Genomic DNA, 23815 nt, shown 5'->3' with positions numbered 1-23815 from the left:
AAATAGAGTTTTTATGTAAAGCGCAGTATAAATCAAACCGGAATATGTTGAAAAGGTCGGTTTTCTTGCGATTATAGCGTGTTATTTTTAAAAAGTACTGTACTCGAATCAACATTTCGCTGAGTAGTGGAGGAGAGCTTTATAGTTGCAACTGAACGACACTGCTTCACTTTCCTCTCTCACTTCACGGTGACGTATGCTCGCTACGTACGCTGCCCGCATTTACTTCACGCCAGCCCGGCCGCACTGGGCTAGCCTCAACAGGCGCCCAGCTGAGCACCTCTGCGTTAGACGAACCGACGTGTAGTTCCTCAGAAAAAAGCGTGGTGAATCGACAGAATGACGCCTGTTCAGATGATGTAATTTTTGGGATCAATGGAGGGTCAAAAATTGTCCCGGACAATCTCACATGGAGTAACCGGAATTTGAACCACGGATTTCACATTAATATTACCTTTAAATATTTGAATGTAGCTATTTATTGGCTAATGCCTGCGTAAATAATATACCTAGCGAGCTCGATGGCTGCAGTCGCTTAAGTGCGGCCAGTATCCTGTATTCGGGAGATAGTGGGTTCGAACCCCACTGTCAGCAGCCCTAAAGATGGTTTTTCGTGGTTTTCCATTTTCACACCAGCCAAATGTTGGGACTGTACCTTATTAACGCCACGGCCAATTCTTTCCCACTCCTAACCCTTTCCTGTCCTATCGTCGCCACAAGACATATCTGTGTCGGTGCGACGTAAAACAACTTGTAGAGTAGAAATAATATGCCATGTGAATTATTGCTGAATAGGTTAGAATTGAAAAACATGATAAAAATTAAAGTAATCAAAACAGGAAAGGATGGTTTCCAAAACCTCGAGTTTACGGGGCCCAGCCACGGCACACTGCTTAGGCCTATCCACTTCGACTGTCCCAAGGCTGAAACGCAACCGAAAGGAAAGATAGACTTTTTTGGATTTTCTCGATTGTAGCGGTTCTGGCGCTTTCGTAATATTGAAGAGCTTCCTTCACGATTCTCTAGAAATAGCATGGTTAACATTGTATAATTTTCGGTTAATTATTATTGAAAATATTCTTGATAACTGATGTAAATAAAATGTTAGTCAACTCCATACAGGCTGTGGAGACTCTAGGAGGAGTTAAATATAGTGGCCTCCACTCACCTCAATGTAATTGTAGTAAATACGAAGTACTGTCGGCGAAACTTGTAGTCGGCTTCCTAGAGCTGAATCGGTAGATCTCGGTTATCTTCGAGATTCGTATTGGCAACCTCTGACACAAAAAATATGAATCGATTATGCATCGCCATGATACATCTGGTCTTATAATTTCATCACTTGAAATACTGTTGTTATTTACACAGCAAAGTTAAAATATAGGTTAAGCTTGAAAATGAGTGAGGAAAATGAAAGCACATCACAGGAACAATTTAGAACTCCTACGCGGAATCAACGGTTTGGAAAATTCATATTGCATCCGCTCCATTCCCCTAGGCTCTCCGGCGTTACATCTACAGGGTCGTTTAATGGGTTGAAATCAGGTGGGCATCAAAATGTATCAATAACTTAGCGGCATAAAGGGTAAGAGAAAACGGGTGTCATCTACAATAGAATGAGAATAATGTTTTAAAATTCTAAACAAAAAAGGGGGTTTATTGAATCCTGATGATGATGATGATGATGACGAATGATGCACATATACAAGGCGAGTACATGAATCGATTTTTACATCGTTTCGGATTGTTGAAAAATATTATATTTTAGGGATAAGACCGAGTACTACCATTCATTAAGGAACTATACCATGACTTCATGTGTACGGAATATTGAGCATTAATCACTGAAGCTATTCCCAATTTTACTGGGCAAACAAAATCATAATACTCAAATGTAAACAAATCTGAGTGATACCTAATTTAACACAAATTGATATCCCAATGGAATAACTTTTAATAATATAATACAAACAATACAAGCATGAGAGGTCTTTGGTTCGAATCGAACCCCCATCCGTATACATAAATTCGCCGCACTAATGGGAGACACCATTGTCGACGCTGAATGGCATCACAACACAGTACACAATAAACACTGACGAGAAATACAAAATTTATACACACAGTACAGGTGAAACACTAGTCGTCTGTCGCAACATTGTGAGACAGCTGTTGGCTTGCCTAGAGCCAAACCTCGGTCCACGACGTCTCCAGCGATCCTGAAAGCTTTAGTTATGATTTTACATGCAAGAAAATAATAAAGGAAAAGAAAACCGGGTCACAAATTTCCGAAGTCTTTCGAAATCAGCTGAGGAAATAAATCAATAGAACTCCCCGCAGGGACAAACACACGATGGATTACAATCTCACGGTGCTTGTTCTAAGGCACGAAATATACAAGGAGGCTCGCTCGTAAATACGGGTTCTCTGGCCTGCCACCCTCTCAGCTGGAGGGGCATGGCAATATCGTCCCTTTAAAATATAACTTTCACATCAAATCGCAAATAAAATAACTCCCTCATTACACTGAGGTAATTCATAATTTATCCCTCAATTCATATGTGTTCAAACACTATCTGACTTCATATATTTCTCACCGTGAGTCCTGACTTCAAATCCACCCTAACTTCGTTGCCTGATGCATTTGTTAGCAAACTATTCCCTTATCTACGCACACAATCTTACACACAGCTGGTCCGATAGTAATCAGCAAATACAGAAATCTGAATACCGATACACCGGCTTCTATTATTATTACTGTTATTATTATTATCATGGATCCTTTAAAATGGGCCTAATCCTTCCCTGATGGTCCTACGTGACTTACATGGTCATTAATTCGTCACTTTACACTTACGTCATGACAACAGAAACACAGACGTTCATTAAAAAGACAACCAAATTAATAATAATTTCACACGATTCAAAGAGTAAATAGGGTCCTACAGTTATCGAAACACATGTTAAGCCAATACAATAAAAATTAAAATGGGGCCAAGCTAAATATTTCATTGGAGATCATGGTTCGGCTCTCTGGGCGATCTTTACAGCTACATTTCTTCTTTTACACAACTTAATATACGCTAATATTACTCGGCATGCATGGTAGGTCCACCGGTTGAATACCAGCCCCTCTACATCATCTATCGCAAAAACTAATAAAACTAATCATTATATTGAAAACAACTACACGAAAACGTAACACCAAGAAAAATGAAAAGAAAAGCAAACCTGCCCACAAATAAATTTTCCTATATTTACTAGTTAAATCACTCAGACTTGTTACTAAATAAACTCTGTGTCATGCCTTGGCAAACTTATAATTAAATAAACTAAAATCTCCATCAATTAATAGCTATAGCATTATAAAATAATTATCCGTACCCCTTTACGTCACACATAAAAGAACAGTATTACTCAGCCTTATTATCGCTTGATAACACCTTGGTTAGCTACGGGACGTCAATCCTGTGGGTTTAGTGCTGGTTCATGTCCACGTTGATGACTGTCGATTCCATCTTCTGGTTGCGACCGCTAATTTTCATCGTCCTTGGCACTGGAAATCTGCAGTATCTAGGCACAGATACACACATAGTTAGTACTGTGTAGAGATGAGAAGAATGCAAGAATGAGGAATGTGGCCTGCAAGCACGAACTTCCTGTTCTGCCCAGACAGATCGGGTCTTATCTGCTACACGAAAACATTGACTCACACTTTGCAGTTTACTAGATTACAACTGACAACAGCGAAGAGCTGCCAGTAGAAGATGATATAAAGTCGTCTGGATAGTAGTGGAGTTGCTATGGTAAACATTGCGTCATTGGCTCTGCCGGTGAAAACCCCTTCGCCCCGTGCCTCACGGGGCATGTGCATTCTTCTGATCTCCCGACAATACCCGCTCGGTTTGTCTGCGCCACTGCGCACCGATCTTTGATTCTATTGTCCCGGAATAAAGAAAATTAATACAGGGTATTCCGACACGTGCCATACAACTTATCCATCGCTCGACTCTGACTTAAACCCTGTATCATAATAACAAGTCTACAAATTGAAATTTCTGTTCGAAACTCGTCAAAATTTAACTACGCACTTAATTGTATCTCGCTTCTTAATTCACTTCATATTCCACTCGAATTAAGCTGTTTTGCCAGTTCTCTGCTTTAACAGCACACAAGACAAAAGAACTCGTAGCTCGATCTGGACATACATCCGTCCCTCGAGAGAAGAAAACACCGACAGCCTTGGGGTGACGCTTCTACAGTCTTATACCGTATTAACAGAGCAGCTTCCCCCTCTCAAAATTTATATACACCCTGTTCTCAGTGTAATTGAGGCAAAATAGTGCGACAATCAGGTGACCAGTAATCTTATAATATAGTTAAGGCATACCCGTGCGAAATCCGATCTTGGAATCTCCTGTAATAAATAAATATCTTTCTTCAACTTCCCCTTCGCTCACAGGATTCCCCTTGTCAAGAGTGTGTGAAGACATATAACACATGGCTCCTGTTACTTTCTGCTATTACGTAACCATCTATTCCTTCTTTCAGCAGAGGATTATTACCAAAAAGGACGTCACACACTCTAAATAAATTCCCAAATCACGAACAGCTCTTTTGAATCATAGTGCAGTGCAGTGCTATAAATTTCGATAATTCTTTCATTATAGAGGACGAAGTTGGTCATGCTGATCTAAAAATGACTCCCATATTTCGATGCTAAAAAGTGTACCTCTCCCACTCGGCAACAACATGATGTGGGGATGACTTCTCCTTTATTTCCAGATCGGGATTCCCTAACTCGGCCACACCCGCAGCGTTCCAAGCTTCGAGGTCCCACGAACTCGCTACCAGACAAAGAAATGCGCGTCCCCTTGCTTACCAGTCCTTGGTTCATGTCCCTGTTGGGTACAATATCGATCGATCATGCTATCGATTCAATTCAGATTTCACTTCCATTCAGTTAGCAGTATTAACGGAACCGTTGTAGCTCCCTCCTTACTCCTCACCCCCGTAAAACGAAGTGTCACTAAGCGTTTCGCGGATAGTAGTTAGTTCTATCCCCTTGTCCCAGTAATGAACGTGGCAGTCATTTATGGTGTAGGCTAAATGAACCCTCGAGGCATGTAACTCTCCAGACGTTAAACGCTCGTTCATAATTTTTTTCGATTTCCTGCCAGTGAATCGAACCTAGGTCTTCCCGTATGAACTAAACTCTCTAGTATTGGCAGCCCTTCAATAACTGATGTGTGAAACCCTTACTAATCAAGAAAACTACTTAACTGAAATAATATGCATAAAACGTTTTTCAACACAAACTTCACTGGAATCAATCAATCAATCAATCAATCAATCAATCAATCAATCAATCAATCAATCAATCAATCAATCAATCAATCAGTCAATCAATCAATCGATCAATCAATCGATCAATCAATCAATCAATCAAACAATCGATCGGTCAATCAATCAATCAATCAATCATAACTTATCCCTATTTAGGGCCGTCGCCCAGGTGGCAGATTGTCTGTCAGTTATTTACCTAGTTTTTTCATAAAATACTTCAAAGACATTGAAAATTTATCGTACATCTCACTTGTTAAATTATTCCAAACCCTAATTTCTCTTCCTATAAATGAACATTCACCTCAATTTGTCGTTTTGAATTTCAACTTTATTTTCATATTATGATCTTTCCAACTTATAAAAGCTACGTCAAGCTTAGCCGTCTGGTAATGTCATTCTACGCCATCTCTTTAATGACAGCTCGGAACATACCACTTAGCCGAGCAATTCTTCTCCTTACTTCAAAATCTTTCTAGCACTAAATTTGCAATATTTTCTTAACACTATTCTTTTGTTGGAAATCACACAGATCAAATCGTGCTGCGTTCCTTCTCTTCCATTTCTCGAATCAAGTAATTCACATACACTGGAATCATACTGTAATTGGGGTCTTACCAGTGGCATACGCCCTCTTGTTTACATCTTTAGTAAGCAAAGCAAGCAAAGAAAAGTCACCTCCGTACAGGCCATGAAGGCCCTTGGAGGAGTGGAAGGTAAAGGCTTCCACCATTGTTAACCTCGGCACATGATGGGGTAGAGTGGTTAGCTCTACGCCCGGCCGCCTTTGCCCCCAGGAATTAACCTGGTACTCATTTTTGGTGTAGGCTGAGTGAACATCAGGGTCATATGCACCTCCGGAAGTGGAAATCTCGTTTCTTAAATTTTACGACTTCCTGACGGGGATTCGAACCCACGTCCTTCCGGGCGAACCGAGCACGCCTTTACTGCCTCGGCCAGGCAGCCCCTACATCTTTAGTATAACCCCTAAATACCTTCGTAACCAAATGACGATATCAGTTATTTTTATTTACAACCTTGATGATGATGCTTGTTGTTTAAAGGAGCCTAACAATTAGGTCATCGGCCTCTAACGGTATGAATTGAGATAAAATGTAATGACAAATCCACTAAACAGAATTCAAAACTTGATGATGAAGAATGAATGCATGAATATGAATTTAAAATAATCAGCGGATCCAACTCACAAAACTGAAAGCTAAACATAATTCCAAATTCGATCCACTGATTAGAACTCAAAAATACCGTGATTATTAACTTAAAACAATCAGTGGATCCTTCCCGTAATGCCCCAACTTTCCAGTACCTATTTCAAAATAATAATATTATTGACCAAGGGACTGCTTCCAAAGCACAATCCTTAATCGATGATGCTTGTTGTCTAAAGGGGACCAAAATCCAGGTCAACGGCCCCTCATATTGGTACTTATCGCTAGTAAAGTAGTACCATAGTATTGCTCCTGTAGCGGTACTAATCAAAAGTAACGTAGTCTCACGGTGATCCACACATTATGGTACTATACTTCTCACAAGTAATGAACGTCGCATAGTTAACGCAGGCCTAAGGTGTTTCTCATATCATGGCGCCACTCACAGGCAACCCAAACCCATTGTGTTCCTCACCAAGGTATACTAATCACAGGGAACCGAACTACCCCGTGGTGTTTCTCACATAGTGGGTACTAATCACAGGCAACCCAGTCCCATGGTGTAGCTCATATAGTGGTACTTATCACACGCAACGCCCAGACCCGTGATGTTCCTCACATAATGGTACTAATTACAGACACCGTAAGCCCTTGATGTTCCTCATATAGTGGCACTAATCACAGGTATTGTAAACCCACAGCGAACCACTCTCTGCTGTTACTAATTGCAAACCTCTTGTGCACCTAGCATAATGATACTACTCGCAAGTAAAGGCGACCCACGGTGTTCCCCACGTGATGGTACTAATCACAAGTAGTCTCATGGTTCTTAATCAATCATCCCTTGGTCGCCCCTTGTAGTCGTCTCTTACGACAGGCAGGGGATAACGTGGGTGTATTCTTCGTCTGTGTACCCCACCCACAGGGGGTCTATTTACAACCTTGTTAATGCGATTACCCCAATGAAGATAATTCCTTATATTAACACGCCAGAGACACTTTCACTTCATAGACACAGTAATTAAAACTGGTGAAACTTACAACCTGGCTTTACACCCCTTACCAACATACCATTGTCTGCTGTCCATATCACAACATTGTCGAAGTCTTTTTGCAGTAGCTCATATCTTGTAAATTATTTATTACTCTATACCAAGGCCTCTCAGGGTGCATGCATGCACTGTGCATGGTGCAAAAGACGACTTTGCTTGGTTGACCGGAGCGCAGACCCCCACTCCTCGATTTGGAGCAATAGCGCTGTCTCTCTCTTTCCCCACGCCTGTCTCGCTCGCTCCGCCTGTTCCCTCTTCCTCACTTGCCCCGTAGTGCTCCAAATCCGAGCCGAGTTGAGCCGAGCTTAGCCGAGTAGCCCAGAAACGAAGCGTTGGTCCGACCCGAGCCGAGTGGGACCGATGCACTGTGCGCAGGCCCTGCTCTATACAGTATAACATCATCCGCAAAAGCCTTATCCGGTATACATAAGAAAACAAATGTCCAATGAAACGGATTTGACGGAGCAAATGGCTGTGTAGTTTGGGTCACGTAGTTATCACCTTGTATTCGGGAGATAGTGGGTTCGAACCCCACTGTCGGCGGCCCTGAAGATAGTTTTCCGTGGTTTCTTTTCTTACACACCAGGAAAATGCTGGGTCTGTACCTTCATTAAGGCCATATTCGCTTCTTTTCCACTCCCAGCCCTTTCCTATCTCTTCGTCACCATGAGACCAATCTATGTCGGTGCGACGTAAAGCAAATTTAAAAAATGAGAAAAATGTTTTGTGAAACTCCTCTCTCAATCACTATACTTCATATTCTCTAATTATCGTTGTCCTGTTCTAGAATTTTAATCACACATTCAGTCACTCTTTCGCCTATTCCAATAGCACTGATTTCGTCAGTAATCTCCCATAATCTACTCTATGAAAAGTATGGGATGGATCAATGGCGATGCAGACCACTTGACATTCTGAATGTAAAATATGTCTTAATGGAATCCTACAAGACGCGCTCACTGAAATAACCCTGAGCTTACATGCAACACATGTCAAGATGACTGGACTATAATTTTCTGCATTATGTTTATCACCCCGCCTCTGTGGTGTAGTAGATAGTGTGATTAGCTGCCACCCCCGGAGGCCCGGGTTCGATTCCAGGCTCTGCCACGAAATTTTAAAAAAGTGGTACGAGGGCTGGAACGGGGTCCACTCAGCATCGGTAGGTCAAATGAGTAGAGATGGGTTCCATTCCCTCCTCAGCCATCCTGGAAGTGGTTTTCCGTGGTTTCCCACTTCTCCTCCAGGCAAATGCCGGGATGGTGCCACGGCCGCTTCCTTGTCTATCCCTTCCAATCTCCCCCCCCCCCCCCGCCCACAAGGCCACTGGTCAGCTTAGCAGGTGAGGCCGCCTGGGCGAGGCAATGGTCATCCTCGACAGTTGTATACCCCGACCCAATGTCTCACGCTCCAGGGCACTGCCCTTGAGGCAGTAGAGGTGGGATCCCTCGCTGAGTCCGAAGGAACAACCAACCCTGCAGGGTAAACAGATTAAGAAAGAATGTTTATCACCCTTTCCTTTACACGCAGGGAGCAACTATAAGCAACTCTTCGCAATTTCTTCATGTGAACAGTAATCTAATAGGTACTTTAGATGTGGTACCTTTAATATATCCCCAGATATCTTGTCAATTCCAGCTGCTTTTCTAGTTTTCAACTTTTGTATCATTTTTGTAAATATCTTTCTTATCACAGGTATATTTCAGCACTTCGCTAGTATTAGTCACGTTTTCTACCTGGAAATCATTCTTACGTCCAGCAATACTTACTACTGACTAAATACTTACGCCTTCTGTAAATTCTCATATATACAATTCCCATGTTTCCTGGAATGTCCTTCTTGGAATCTCTTTCTGTGTTAAAGTGCCTATACATACCCTCCCATTTTCACTAAAATTCACATGACCACCAGTTATGTTTGCCATCATGTTATCCTTAGCTGACTTCTTTGCCAAATTCAGTTTCCTTCTAAATCTCCTTACTTCGACCACCATTACTAACTCTCCTTCTAACCTGCATCACTTTCTTAATCTCTTTCGTTGTCTATTATAATATAGTGAGCCATTCTGTTCATGGTCAAAGAATATTGATTTTATAATAATTATGGGAAGTACATGAGACCACAAAGAAATCGCCTTGGGTGGCATTTTATTGTGTCAGAGTATCTAAGATTGCGCGCTTTTCGTGAGAAAGTATCATCAGTCGCGAGCTGAAGCTTCTAGATGCTCATTAAAATTTATTACCCCAGCGAACCTCTTCACTGAAGCCTGGGAAGCACGCAGCTCCGAGAGGTATCGCGGGAATTTTTACACTGGAGGCAAAGGAATTTATTTAATATCTTCGATTACAATATGACTACAGAGGATCGGATACCAGTACCGCACTCAGGACATTTTTCTGCAAATTTTGATATGCGGCATGCCTATAGTTATAATCATGATAAAAGTACGAGTACTTAATACGCATCACGCGGGAGAGATTTTCCATATCGCGGGCGCGCCACAGAAGCCCACCCACGCAGAGCTTGGTAGCGTAGATGCTAGACTGCTAATATATACGGCTGATAAGCGCCCTAGGATCATTTCACTGTGTGCATCGCTGTCTGTCACGCCGCTACCCAGCGCAGAGAAGACCGCCTTTATCTACAAGCAACGCAGTCAGAGTTCACGTTATACTTGAGAAATGTAAGTAACAACACTGATAATAGAGATCAGAACTTTATACAGCAAGTGTTGACCTGTTTTCTTATGAGAATATTCTGCTGTTAGTAAGGCCATTTGTGCATAGTCACATCGCATAATTTGAGGTTCATATTGTCCTAAACGAATGACATACTAGTGTAGGCTCAGAAGATTGAAATTAATGTAATTCGGTCAGTAGAGAGAGCAGTCAAGAATAAAGTGCAGTGCAGTTGAGAATTTAGTATCTGTATGGCTAGGCTAACGCTCAGAATGTGACCTGATATTACGAGATTAAAAGAATAGTTTAGAGAGGAGATATAGGCATCGAACTGAGGACACAATTTAATGTGATTTTCCTTACAGTTTCTCCTACATCACGAGTGGATTGGACACTGCTTGTACATCACGGTGAAGCGGTAATTGGACTGAAGCTGTCGAGGATTCTTTACGGCATCGAGGTGCGAACCAAGACCATTGGCGACGTCCAATCATCACGACATCAAGGAGGCGATCACCACGTCACCTGAACGAGCTGCAGAAAGCATCACAGCCGACCGGGATGTCATCAGTCGTCGAACCACGAGTGCTGTCACCAGCTTCTAACGCCGACATGATGGCGTAAATTCGCAATGTTCACTAGGAGAGCTGTTCAGTTATGTCCTCAGACACAGGTCAGATAATGCCATTGTTTAAGCATGCAGCACCGCGATAATAGTCAAAGTTATAAATAGAGTTGGCTCTCTGCCAATATGTAAATAGGTGAGGCTGTTAATGCCCGTGTATATAGAATTTATGCTTCAGGACGCAAGTTAGGTTAGTTTATTAATTTTGCATGTTTTTACTCTTAGGTAGTTCGTGAGTGTCATTATTGTAGATATTCTATTAAAGGTAGGGAAATTGTGTTCGTGTATTTCATTTCACCGGGGCCTATACGGTCTTATATGAGTGTAACCAAGACAATCAGTTTAGGTACTATCCAGGTGCATGTGCAGTATAGACGGTAATGTTAGTTGTCATGTGAAGACAGCCTAAGATCTTCTATATCTCCTAAACACACTCAGGTTGGCGTATCAAGCTGAGCCAGTCATATCGTAAGAAGCCTTTAAGAATTGAGAAATAACGTCACTTTGCCCAGAGTATTGATTCGATGCCCTAAAGAGAATAAGAATAATAATCAAGTGATAATTTGTGAATATATGTACCCATAAGAAGGCCGAGAAATATATAGGAATGTGCCACTGAGAGCACTAATGCTAAATAATGATCGGGCCTGTTGTATTTGATTTTATCTGCGATAGAGTGTTGAATTTGTGATATAAGAAATAAAATGGCCTGTAGTAAAGATATTATAATGAGGGCAATATGGGCCGGAAGAAGGGATGAACGCACCCCCTTGTCTCTGTTTACAGGCTGTCAGCTGAGGGGAATATTTATGGCAGAAATGAATGGAGGCTCAGTTGGTACAAAAAACCGACATGGTGAGAGGCTAATATAGGTAGTTTCTGACGTCAGGACACTAAAGTTGGAATGTTGAAACTGTAGGTTTGTCTGTCAAGTATTCAGGGGTGCAGTGACCTTTTTATATTGGTCCGGAAGATAAAATTTTATACACGTTAGTTGATGTCATTCTTAGAAGCACATGACTCGTTAGAGGTGTTTGCATGTAGTAAAATGTATATTCTTCTCATGTATGTGTTGTCATATGGTTATACTTGGGAGAGTCTCAAGATCGATTCCCAGAGAGTTATGTGTATATTGGATGCTTATTGAGAACTTGTAGGATAATTAGGAGCACTGAGGCATAGATTCACGTTAGAAATCAAGTAGATTCTTAGTAGATAGAAGTTGCCTTCGGGCAGACTTAGATTAAAAATTCATTTTAATTGACGTAACTCGTATGGTGTTGTTGCAGCGCTTAACCTTTATATGAGGCCGATATGTCTTCCTCTACGTCTACATGTGACGCAAGATACCCATGTTGTCAAGAAACTGATTAATTTATTTATTGACTATCATGTCAGTTATATAAATTTTGATCTTTGTTAATTATCAGAATTTTCAGATGATTGTAATAAACCAGTTTGTTAAAATCTGATACGCAGCTCAACCGTTATTTATTTTAGCTATCGTTAGGTAACACCTTGCATTTTTTTCATTCCTCTTCATTTATTTATTTATTACGATAACCCTTACCTTACCCGTTACCCCTGAAGATGCTGTTACGCCGGAGCTGATGGAGAGGATAATCATGCAAGGTAAGCTATGTGCCAGATTAATTCACTTGGCGGTGAATGTATTGTTCACTACCATGCACTTGGTCCGATTTCAGCATTGGCTTGACGTGGACTAAGTCACTATAGGGCACAATAGTGGGTCTTACCATTTTTGAAGTTACACACCTGCATTCACAGTCTTCAACAATTGCATTAAACACATCCCACAAACTGTTTGCCTTTTTATTTACTATTTTCCAATGATCTTAATCACTTTCCAAAACTACCTCAAGCATGTCTTATTAACCTAATAGCCCTACTTTTACATCCTTAGTATGTTTGTTTGTTTGTTTGTTTGTTTGTTTGTTTGTTTCTTAAGCCGTTTACCGTCGAGGGTTGGTTTTCCCTCGGACTCAACAAGGGATCTCACACCTCTACCGCCTTAATGGCAGTATCCTGGAGCGTGAGACTTTGGGTCGGGGTATATAACTGTCGAGGAGGACCATTGCCTCGCCCAAGCGGCCTCACCTGCTATGCTGAACTGGGGCCTTTTGGGGGAACGGAAAGATCGGAAGGGATAGACAAGGAAGAGAGGAAGAAGCGCCCGTGGCCTTAAATTAGGTGCCATCCCTGCATTTGCCTGGAGGTGGGTAACCAAGAGACGGAAGAGTATAATTAAGCTATAGCCCAAGACCTGCTAGTCAAGGCGATTGGCTGCCCCGTCCTATAGGTATTGGAGCTTCACGGTTTCAGTATTATGGATCAGCCACCCTCACGATCAGACCAGGATTAAAATCCTTAGAGCAGCTGGGAAATGAATCCATGTTGAGCGACAGAGACGCTTCTTCAGTCCCAGGACTGGTAGACATTATAATAGATACTAAGAAGTAGCAAAGATTAAATCGGAAAAACTCACCACAAATGTGTATAATATATCAGTTACTACTGATATACATTTAGGACAGTCGTGCAGGTGGCAGATTCCCTATCTGTTGTTTTCCTAGCCTTTAATTAAATGAATGTAAAGAAATTAGAAATGTATTGAACATCTCCTTTGGTAAGTTATTCCAATTCCTAACTTCCCTTCCTATAAACGAATAAATGCCCCTATTTGTCCTCTTGAATTCCAACTTCATCTTCATATTGTGATCTTTCTTACTTTTAAAAACACCACTCAAACGTATTCGTCTACTAATGTCATTCCACGCCATCTCTCCATTGACAGCTCGGAACATACCACTTTAGTCGACCAGCTCGTCTCTTTTCTCCAAAGTCTTCCCAGCCCAAACTTTGCAACAATTTTGTAACGCTACTCTTTAGTTGGAAATCACCCACAACATATAGAGCTGCTTTTCTTTGGAGTTTTTTCCAGTTCTTGAATAAAGTAATCCTGGTGAGGGTCCCATACACTGGGGTCTTACCAGAGACTTATATGCCCTATCCTTTACATCCTTACTACAACCCCTAAATACCCTCATAACCATGTGCAGAGATGTTTTTTATTTGTTTACAATTCCATTTATGTGATTTCCCCAATGCAGATATTTTCTTATATTAACACCTAGGTACTTACAATCATCCCCAAAAGGAAATTTCACCCCATCAGTGCAGTAATTAAAAATGAGAGGATTTTTCCTATTTGTGAAAGTCACAACCTGACTTTTAACCCTGTTTATCATCATACTATTGCCTACTGTCCATCTCAATACATTATCGAAGTCATTTTGCTGTTGCTCACAATCTTGTAAATTATTTATTACTCTATACAGAATAACATCATCCGCAAAAAGCCTTATCTCTGATTGCACTTCTTTACTCATATCATTTATAAGTATAAGAAAACATAAAGGTCTTGAGGAATTCACCTCTTAATTATTACAGGGTCAGATAAAGCCTCGCCTACTCTAATTCTCTGAGTTCTATTTTCTAGAAATATAGCCATCCATTCAGTCACTTTTTTGTCTAGTCCAACACCCCTCATTGTTTCCGGTAGTCTCCCATGATCTACCCTATCAAATGACTTAGATAGGAGTCGCGATACAGTTCATTTGACCTCCTGAATGCAGGATATCTGCTATATCTTGCTGGAATCCTACAAGTTGAGCTTCAGTTGAATAACCTTTCCTAAACCCGAACTGGAGCACTGCCAGACTAAACTACATCCCCCATAGTGATAATCTGCGCCCACTGGGTAAAAATTCAAGAGTGAAGATGTTTTTCAAAGTCATTATATTTTTCTCAACCCATTTCAAACCAAGAACAAGAAACTTCCTTATAAGTAAAAGTGAAAGAGGACAACATTATCTTCAGCCCGTACTCACCAACGTCAGTAACTTTTGCTGTTACCTTAGATGTCCAAAACTCGGATATGTCATTATCTCGGATGACGCTTACTTCTATATTCACCACAGAATTTATTATCTCGGTTTACCAAAACTAAGTTTTCGTTTCCGTCTGAATTTGATCCTTAATTTTTTCATACTAACACACGGAAAACAATTGACTACGTGCTTCTGCCACTATCGAAATATAAGCAAGTTTTGAATTCATTCGGGGTTTGCAAATAATTTATCATAAATTATGTCCGCTATTGACCAGAAACGAAGGAAGACTAAATGACTATTTTACAAGAGAAATGAATCCATGTTAAGAGGCAGAGACGCTTCTGCAATACCACGGGACTGGTAGATATCATGATAGATACTAAGAAGTAGCAAAGAATAAGGGGGAAAAAACTCGCCACAAATGTTTATAATCAATCAATCAATCAATCAATCAATCAATCAATCAATCAATCAATCAATCAATCAATCAATCAATAGATCAATCAATCAATCAATCAATCAATCAATCAATCAATCACTACTGATGTCCATTTAGGCTAGTCTCCCAAGTGGCAGATTCCCTATCTGTTGTTTTCCTAGCCTTTTCTTAAATGATTGCAATGAAATTGGAATTTTATTGAAAATCTCCCTTGGTAATTTATTCCAATCCCTAACTCCCCTTCCTATAAACGAATATTTGCCCCAATTTTTCCTCTTGAATTCCAACTTTATCTTCATATTGTGATATTTCCTATTTTTAAAGACACCACTCAAACTTAATCGACTATTAATGTCATTCCATGCCATCTCTCCACTGACAGCTCCGCTATTGACCAGAAATGAAGAAGGAAGCCTAATATGACTTTCCAAGAGAATGAATTGTTATTGAATTTGGTGACAGAAAGCATTAACATAATGTACAATAAGAAAAATTATAGCCTACACATTGTATATTTCACTGAAAAATAAGGCAGTATTCCTTAATTCTTTATTAAATAGTCATTCAATCGTGTACCGTACAAGATATGTTATAATCGAGAATTCAACTTAAGCCTACCTTTGTGTTCGGAATTCGAGGTTATGTTCGATCATGGAAAACAAGGACATAAGATAACGTAAAATGTGTTTCATAATCAGTGTCATCGTATCCTTCAAAGTAGGTAGCACGTTCTTTTTATCCACCTAGTACGTTTCATTGCATAATATTGGGTATATTCCTCGTCGCTCTGATTTTCTCTTTCAGTTAAACATTCCAGCTGTCTACGGGCTGCCATCCTGGAAGGCTATTATCTTAGATTTCCTATTTTACCGGCCAACACCGGGTGAGGACTTGCAACCGGCAGATAGTGGGTTCGAACCCCACTGTCGGTAGCCTTGAAGATGGTTTTCCGTTGTTTCCCATTTTCACACCAGGCAAATGTTGGGGCTGTACTTTAATTAAGGCCACGGCCGATTCCTTCTCACTCCTAGGCCTTTCGTATCCCATCGTCGCTATAATATCTTTCTGTGTCTGTGCGACGTAAAGCAAATTGTAAAAACAAATAATAATAATAATAATAATAATAATAATAATAATAATAATAATAATAATAATAATAATAATACCAGGCACCTTTCTTCGGAAAACTTTAAACCGCCATAATAACCGGTATCCGAGTGCACCTCAATGGCTAAATGGTTAGCACGCTGGCCTTAGCGTGCTGGTCCTAGGTTCGATTCCCGGCCGAGTCGGAGATTTTAACCTTAAATGGTTAATTCCCTTGGCTCGGGACCTGGGTGTTTCTGCTGTCACCAACATCCCTGCAACTCACACACCACACGTAACATTATCCTCCACCACAATAACACGCAGTTACTTACACATGGCAGATGCCGCCCACCCTCATCGGAGAGTCTGCCTTACAAGGGCTGCACCCGGCTAGAAATAGCCACACGAAATTATTATTATTATTATTATTATTTTACCGTTATCCGAGATAACTGTTGATGAATACAAATGTAATTTTCTTAGCTTTAAACCAAGATGGAAGCTTTTACTCGCGTTGGCGAATACGGACCTAACTCAATTTCTTAATAATGTTATTTGCTTTACATCCCACTAACTACTTTTTAAGGTCTTCGAAGACGCCGAGGTGCCGGAATTTAGTCCCGCAGGAGTTCTTTTACGTGCCAGTAAATCTACCGACACGGGGCTGTCGTATTTGAGCACCTTCAAATACCACCGGACTGAGCCAGGATCGAACCTGCCAAGTTGGGGCTGGAAGGCCAGCGCCTTAACCGTCTGAGCCACTCAGCCCGGCACTCAATTTCTTAAGTGTGCCGTATGGTATTTAGGGAACTTTTTATAGTGAAGTGTGATTAATGTATGAAAATGTCCTAGTAACTTCGATGCTAGATAACCGGAAATGTAGGGATGTAACAATAAAGAAAGGTAAATATGAAGAGTAATGTTGTCCCAGATCCCAGTTCAATGTACTGAAGAGTATTTAAGAGTCTTTCACCTTGGCCACTGGTCGAGACGAGACTGCAGCCAGTCGGTCTATCTGGGACGACGGCTCCAAGCAAACCCGATGGAGTGGAAAGTGGGACAAGCGACTACATTGAACTTCCGTTGCACGACTTTCTTGCCAGCTCTCTACTGATCTTATTTCCTAAAATCTTCTTGACATATTTTTCTTTGGGGAGGAAATTACTAGTTAGCGTAGAGAACGAAAGCTCAAACCGGTACCTGTTGGAGTGCGAGGCGGACGGTGAAGATGAGCGGGCCTTGCCGACAGTCGAGGAGTGGTACAGCTCTTAGGATGACACGCGCACGTAGCACATGGGTAAGTGTCTTGTATTGCACTCTCGTGTTTACGACACTGTTTGTTCTTTACTACACTGCAATAAAACAGTGAAAAGTGGAGATATTGCTGCCGCATTAGAAGAAAAGTGAAGTGCTTTATTCCAACATGGTTTGTGAAGAATCTGTTTATGTGCGTACGTAAGGTCTTCGGACTATGGAAATTATTCTTAGATTTTTCAGCCTAGGTAGGCTATATTTTTTAAGATTGTCTTAGGCTATTTCAGATTTACATCAAAAGACTGTTCTTAAAGTATGAGTGTTGTTTCAACCGTGACCTTGGATTATTTTATATTTAGGCGTACGTATATCAACAGGATATTTTTATAGTAACGGTGTTATTAGTAGGAAGCGTTGGATTCTTTCGTCGGTAGGATAACCTTGTAGTGAAATCGAACCGTGAAAGTATTAGAGGGATGTAAAACTAATCATATTATTATTATTTACAGTATTTTTGTAAGGATCCTTAGATAAGTTTAAATAATGAAATTGGTTTCACGTCCCATTAGCAACTTCTACGGTTTTAGGAAACTCCGAGGTGACGAAAATTTTTCCGCAGGTGTTCTATGTGCTGGTAAATTTAACGACACGAGTCTAGCTTATTTGAGCACCTTCAAATACCGCCAAACTGAGGCGGGATCGAACCCGCCATCTTGGGTTCAGAAAACAAATACTCTGCCGCAGAAGCCACTCAGCCCGATTTGATTATGTTATATTTACATCAGTGGAATTTTCTCAGGGTAAAAATGTTACTTTCAGTCGGCGTTGGATTTTATTTTAGATTTACATCAGCTGGACGTTCTTAAAGTAAAGGCATTGCTTAAAGGCGGCCTTGGGTTATTTAACATTTTCATCAACAAGATGTTATGGTAACGGCGTATTAGTAAATACCCTGTCCGATTCTTTGGCTGAACGGTCAGCGTTCTGGCCTTCGGTTCAGAGGGTCCTGGGTTGGATTCCCGGCCGGGTCGGGGATTTTAACCTTAATTGGGTAATTCCAATGGCACAGGGGCTGGGTGTATGTGTTGTCTTCATAATCATTCCATCCTCATCACGACCCGCAGGTCGCCTACGGATGTCAAATAGAAAGACGTGCACCTGGCGAGCCGAACCCATCCTGGGATATCCCGACACAAAAAGCCATACGACATTTCATTGCAGTAAATACCCGTCGATATTTTGTTTTTACATAAATAGAATGTTGTTATAGTTGCGGTATTATTTCTAGGAGGCCTTGGATTATTTTATATTTACTACAACAAAAGTATGTTGTTATAGTAACGGTGTTACTTATAGGTGACCTCGGATTATTATGTCTTTACATCAGCAGGATGTTCTTACAGTAACATAGTTCGGCTGCTTTGCTGAATGATCAGCGTAGTAGCTTTCAGTTCTGGGGATCCCGTGTTCGGTTCCCGGTCGGATTAGGAATTTTACTCGCTTTACCCGCATCTGGTTAATTCCTCTGTTTCGGGATCTGGGTGTTTGTGTCAATACATGCCTCTTTAAATGCTCACAGCACACCAAACTACAAAACACCGCAGAACAGGCAATAATGAATACCTTCCTCTAAATGGACTTGGCGTCAGGAAGGGCATCCGACCGCAGAACAGTGCTTAATCAACATACTGTGCTGACCCCAAGAAACTGGAAAAGGCTAGAAGAAGAAGAAGAAGAACTTATTGTAACGGTGCTTTTAATCGAAGGCTTTGGGTTATTTTATGTTTACATCAGCAAGATGTCCTTATAGTGATTACTTTTTAGTAAGAAGTCTTGGATTATTTTACATTTCCAACAGAAGGATGTCTTTATATAAACGGTGTTACTTATAGCCGACTTTGGATTATTCTACTTTTTTTTTTTTTTTTGCTTTACGTCGCACCGACACAGATAGGTCTTATGGCGACGATGGGACGGGAATGAGCTAGGAGTGGGAAGGAAGCGTCCGTGGCCTTAATTAAGGTACAGCCCCAGCATTTGCCTGGTGTGAAAATGGGAAACCACGGAAAACCATTTTCAGGGCTGCCGACAGTGGGGTTCGAACCTACTATCTCCCGAATACTGGATACTGGCCGCACTTAAGCGACTGCAGCTATCGAGCTCGGTTATTCTACGTTTAACCAGGATGCTATTCATAGGAGGCTTTGTATTATTTAATATTTACAACAGCAGTATCTAATTGGTGTTAGTTAAAGATTATCGTGAGCAGGCTGTAGTAACAAGTCCGAAAATATTGTGATTTTAATTGTATTCGACCTTTGATAATCTACTGTGCATATTCGTAGGTTGTATTGGAATAGATAATAACTACAGCGGCAGGTGGTGAGTACGCTGTGCGTTTATAATTCTTAAGATTCCTTCTCTATTTCTTTCACAGAATAAAACAGGCAGTAATTGTTTTGGTGAATAGATGATGATGTTGATTGTTGTTTTAAGCGGCCGAATTCGACGTCATCGGCCCCAACTGTGAATAAATTGTGTTTGAATTTATGTACTATAGGTGTTAGGCAGACAGTGGTCAAGTAGTAGTGACCCTGTCTCTTACCGGAAGGCCCGGATTTGATTCCCGGCTGGGCCAGGCATTTTTACGTGGACCTCAGAGCTGATTCCAGGTCTACTCAGCATACGTGAGAATAATTGAGGAGCTACCTGACGATGAGATAGTGGTCTCGATCTAGAAAGCCAAGAATAATGGACGAGAGGAAACATCGCGCTGACCATGCACTGACCTCATAATTTGCAGGCCTGGGCAGTGATCGCTTGTTAGGCCAAAGACGATCAGGGATGTAGTGCCATGGGGTTTGTTCGTTTATTTGTTCGCATATACTTGAATATGTAATACTATAACGGTAGGTTGCCGGCCCCGCGATGTAGGGGTAGCGTGCCTGCCTCTTATCGGGAGGCCCCGGGTTCGATTCTCGGCCAGCTCAGGGATTTTTATCTGGACCTGAGGGCTGGTTCGAGCTTCACTCAGCCTACGTGATTAGAACTGAGGAGCTATCTGACGGTGAGATAGCGGACCCGGTCTAGAAAGCCAAGAATAACGGCCGAGAGGATTCGTCGCGCTGACCACACGACACCTCGTAATCTGCAGGCCTTCAGACTGAGCAGTGGTCGCTTGGTAGGACAAGGCCCTTCAAGGGCTGTAATTCCATGGGGTTTGCTTTGGTTTATAACGCTAGGTAGTAAGGACTCTCGGCATTTATAATTCTTAACATTCCTTCTGTATTTCCTTCACAGAATGACACTGACAGTAATTCTTTGCATGAATAGACGATGATGATGTCAATTATGATGATGTTGGTATCTTCTGTATTAAGGGGTCAAAAACCAGGCCATCGTCCCCATCGGTGAATAGAACTGTGCTTGAATTTACGTTGGTGGTTGGTAGATAGTGAAAATCGGCCAAATGTGGTTACTGTATGGTCGGGTGTTGTGCTATTTCAGGATGGCCACTTTGTAACATAGAATGAAATATGTTGGATAATAATAATTTCGTGTGGCTATTTCTAGTCGAGTGCAGCTCTTGTAAGACAGACCCTCCAATAAGGGTGGGCGGCATCTGCAATGTGTAGGTAACTGCTTGTGATTGTGGTGGAGGATAATATTATGTGTGGTATATGAATTGCAGGGATGTTGGGGACAGCACAAACACCCACCCCCCGAGCCATTGGAATTAATCAAGGAAGATTAAAAAATCCCCAACCCGGCCAGGAATCGAGCCCGGGACTCTCTGAACCGAAGGCCGGTACGCTGACCATTCAGCCAACGAGTTGGAATATATGTTGGAATCCACCCTGCATTCTAGGTTTATCTGTAGGTGACTGCATATAAAATTAGTGCTGTGCAATGCAGTCGTTCATCCACAACAGCACATACAACATTCTGTCATAGGCCTAGTTCAACAAAGATAACGAAGGAACGGTTCTCTACTTTTTAGCCACTATTAGTTCAATAGCTACAAAATATTACCGCTGCCTACTATGAGAAAAAATCGACGATAGAAAAGGATGAAGAGAATTGGTTAAACCATGAATTCAAGACGTGACAAGAAAGGCATCCGCCAAAACTGGAGCGTAAGACATGGGGTCGGGGGATACAACTGGAGAGAATGACCAGTACCTCGCTCAGGTGGTCTCACCTTCTATGCTGAACAGGGACTTTGGTGGGGGATGGGAAGATTGGAAAGGAGAGACAAGGAAGAGGGCAATGAAGAGGGAAGGAAGCGGCCGTGGCCTTAAGTTAGCTACCATCCCGGCATTTGCCTGGAGGAGAAGTGAGGAAACCACGGAAAACCACTTCCAGGATGGCTGAGGTGGGAATCGAACCCACCTCTACTCAGTTGACCTCCCGAGGCTGAGTGGACCCCGTTCCAGTCCTCGTACCACTTTTCAAATTTCGTGGCAGAGCTGGGAATCGAATTCGGGCCTCCGGGGGTGGCAGCTAATCACACCAAGCACTACACCGCAGAGACGGACACGAACTAATATAGTTTAGAATATAGGTCTACGTTGCTGTGAGCTTTATGGTCTGTGTAAGTACATTGTAAAGTGCTGAGTATTTCTAACTCTACGAGCGTAGAAGAGGGATTTTACTGCTCCCAATGAACTACGGATTATGTTGAGCACAATGTCTTGTATTCCAGGTTTTGGCAAGCCGAACTTCTTTCAGAACTGCATGAAGAATGCTAGTACCAAACCACGTGCTCCAAGCATCAGTCCAATCACGTCAATCTCTTGTAGACGGCTGTCGTCGCATTTTGTCCACCAAACTGCCGAAGCATGTTCATGCCCGCGAATTGTCACGTTGTATACAATAGAAGTTCATTTCACTCTCACGTTGGATATTCTTCAAATTAGGCAACATTCGCTTACGACAACACTGGACACACTGAGCTCAGCTGCAGTATGACGATCAGGGGCGTAGCCAGAGAGGGTGGTTACACGGAGGGTTAGCCCCCCCCCCACCATGGAGTTTTTCAAAACGAAAATAAACAGAAATCAACAATTTTAAAAAAGCATTCAGAGACACAATATTGTAAAACCAACAGATGTATTCTATTTTCTAAGAAGACTAGAAAACAGGAATTAGATTTGACATGATGTAGGCTTTTGGGCTTATGCCGTGTCAAGAAAATAAGGTGAAATTCTTTATGTTTCGCAGAGAACTGTGCTCTGCGTCATCAGAAGAAAATCTCGACTGTCCACGAGAAAGGCTTCTTAAACAGTGAGCTTTGAATTTAGACGTTATAATAGAAGTGGAAATGGTACGTTCATTCGTCACTAGATGGTTCCCCGGACGCGGTACAGCGCTAGCGTTCGAAACGGAAGCTGACGGAACATTCAGAATCAGTCTAGAGGGTCACGTAACATCCTGTTTAAGAAGTCTTTCTCGTGGACAGTCGAGATTTTCTTTTGCTGACGCAGAGCACAGTTCTCTGCGAAACGTAAAGAATTTCACCTTATTTTCTTGACACGGCATAAGCCCAAAAGCCTATATCATGTCTATAAGTACGGGCCGTCAAAGAATCAATGGCAGCAGGATTTAGATTGTAAACTAAACATACAATTCGCTGTAAAACCGTTGACCTTGATTGTTCTGTATCTTAATGTAAGGTATTGTAGTGTACTGCAAGTTGTTTTACGCCGCACCAACACAGATTGGTCCTACGGCGACGATGGGACAGAAAAGCGCTAGGAGTGGGAAGGAAGCGGCCGTGGCCTTAGTTAAGGTAGAGCCCCAGCATTTGCCTGGTGTGAAAATGGGAAACCACGGAAAACCATCTTCAGGGCTGTCGACAGTGTGGTTCGAACCTACTATCTCCCGAATACTGGATACTGGCCGCACCTAAGCTACTGCAGCTATCGCGCTCGGTGTAGAGTACTGCAGTCTGAATATTAACATAATTCACTTGTATCAGTGTCCTTATAATGACAAAACAGGCATGCGCGCGCCACACACGTACCTTCATTATGCTCTATCAGTATTTTGTAACTATAACCCCCCCCCCCCACACTCTCGACCGATCCTGGCTACGCTACTGATGACGACTGAGAAAGGTCTCAGAGTAGAGGAGCAATAAACATGAAATACTTTCATCTTATACATGTCCGACTCATTGGCTGAATGGTCAGCGTTGAGGCCTTCGGTTCAGAGGGTCCCGGGTTCGATTCCCGGCCGGGTCGGGGATT

General features: G+C 41.8%; 1 long non-coding RNA gene across 1 annotated transcript; it reads left to right on the top strand.

Annotated features, from left to right (window-relative positions):
• Positions 1–10130: 10130 nt before the first annotated feature.
• Positions 10131–12330, top strand: LOC137497803 (uncharacterized). Its single transcript, XR_011017748.1, has 3 exons — positions 10131–10248; positions 10609–10916; positions 12158–12330. It is a non-coding gene; the product is annotated as an uncharacterized lncRNA (long non-coding RNA).
• The last annotated feature ends 11485 nt before the right edge of the window (positions 12331–23815 follow it).

Source organism: Anabrus simplex, chromosome 1 (genome assembly GCF_040414725.1).
Source record: "Anabrus simplex isolate iqAnaSimp1 chromosome 1, ASM4041472v1, whole genome shotgun sequence".
Taxonomy (NCBI): domain Eukaryota; kingdom Metazoa; phylum Arthropoda; class Insecta; order Orthoptera; family Tettigoniidae; genus Anabrus; species Anabrus simplex.
The sequence above is the reverse complement of the archived record's forward strand: the minus strand, read 5'-3'. Positions and strand labels throughout refer to the sequence as shown.